Here is a 2,045-nt window from a genome sequence, read left to right as displayed (position 1 = left end):
CAAGCCACATATCGTCCCAACATTCTTACACAAAAATGGCATTTTTCAGAATGACGAATCAGGAGAAATTAACTTTGTTTGACACCTGTCTCTGTAACCCCCTCTCATGAGATCTGGCAATGCAGAAATCTCTTCTCTCTGTTGGTGCTCAACCGTCTCTCCAGTTTCACTGCAGTGCTGCTGATGTTACCGTACAGCTGGATAAACAGAAGTTTAAATAGACTTGTGCGTAAAGTCATTAATCAAAAGCTAAAATAAAAATAAAACTTGTATTTCATTGCCTAATAATACCATTATTGTGACTATTTAGTTGTTTTTGGAGGGGGAAAGTGTTTGTTGCAGAGTATCTTTGTTAAGGCGGCTAACTGTCTGTCCTCTACCAGATCCAGGTGCTGCGCAGTGCAACAAACTGAGGAGCAGCAGAATTCACCCACAGACCGACATGTGTAACCGGTCAAGAGTGTTGTTGGCGGGTAACTGATTAATGGTTAACTGTTCACATCCCTAGTGTGTATCAGAGCCTGAAATATCTTCTTCCTCTGCACCATAGAGCTTCTGTTTTTGTTAAAAACACTCACCAATGCACTGGATGACACGTCCCTTCATTATCATGAACACACACACACTGTAGTTTATTTTGACACAGTCCCACACACACCGTCCTGCTGCCAGAAGAAACACAACATGTGGATTAGTGTGTGTACTGTTTTAACAAAACACAAAAACATTTAACAAAACAACTACAACATGTAAGAAAACAACATTTCAACAAACAAAAACAAGTCACCAAACACTACATTTCGGAAAACACTATGTTTAAGAAAACACTACAGCATTTAAGAAAACATAACATTTGACAAAACACTACATTTCACAGAACACAACATTTAAAGAAACACATCTCAGAAAACACACAAACATTTCACAGAATTTTAGAAAACACAACATAATCAGTCCCAACAGGCCGTCGCACCATTTCCTCCTGTCTGAGTAACATTTGATAAAAGCTACAGTTGCTTTTAGATGTTCTATAAATACTTGTTCCTCAACCGAAGAATATTTCTGGTTGCCGTGCTGATCTTTCACTCGCTGTTAATCCCTCAAACTGTTTGAGCAATCGACTCATCCCCTCCAGTGCAGGTTCCTGCTTATTTGCATGGGTCTGGGCCCATGCTTTGCATCTCATATTGTTTCCCGACTCCACCATCCTGCCAAGCCCCCCTCCCCCCCTTCCTCCCCTTCGTGCAATCCCTTTGAGTCTCTCTCGCTCATTATGAAGTGTTAGAAAGTTGCTGAAGTGAGAAATGAGCCTGCGAAAGCCCGTTGTCCTAATTAAACTTTGACATAAAGAGTGACAAGAAGCGATGAAGGGGAAACAATAGCAGACTGTGTATGAGTGCAAGCCCGGAGCAAGCAAGCAGCTTTGTCCTCAAGAACAAAAGCATTTGTTTGCATGTGTTCAACTCCATTCAACTTCACCAGGCCCAGGTGCAAAAACCAACTTTGCGAGGAACATCACAACTCATAACACCTTTGCACGGTTGACGAACAGCCTGCAGTCGCTCCAGATAGGCCGACAGAAGCAGATCAAAGCTGCTGTGTTGCAATGTAAATATTGTGCAGCAGAATGAATTCAGTCTCATTACTTTCATTCCCTTTACTGAGAGACACAGCCAAATAATTCAGGTGTGAAATTCTTACTCTTGACTCTCCCTTTGCTCACACACACAGCTAATGCACGCTGAAAATAAAACTGGACAGCATGTATCCACCTTCATCATGACTGGAAATGCTCGCTGCTTCCCCAACGCATTGCTTATGAAAATAAGAACAGCAGGTAGGCGTGCCGTTTGGCCGCCATCTTCCCCCACACCATTCACACAGCATTAGTAATAAATAGGATACATGTTGCAGGATGTTTCCAAGGTGCTGTAAGAACAAGAATCCCCTCAGATAAGGGCCCTTCACTGGTGAGTGGAGGGGCGGAGTTGGGCTCTCTTCAGCTGCTGTGTGCGGAGGGAGGAACTTCACATTCTTATAAAAAG

Source organism: Epinephelus lanceolatus, chromosome 2, assembly GCF_041903045.1.
Source record: "Epinephelus lanceolatus isolate andai-2023 chromosome 2, ASM4190304v1, whole genome shotgun sequence".
Taxonomy (NCBI): domain Eukaryota; kingdom Metazoa; phylum Chordata; class Actinopteri; order Perciformes; family Serranidae; genus Epinephelus; species Epinephelus lanceolatus.
The sequence above is the reverse complement of the archived record's forward strand: the minus strand, read 5'-3'. Positions refer to the sequence as shown.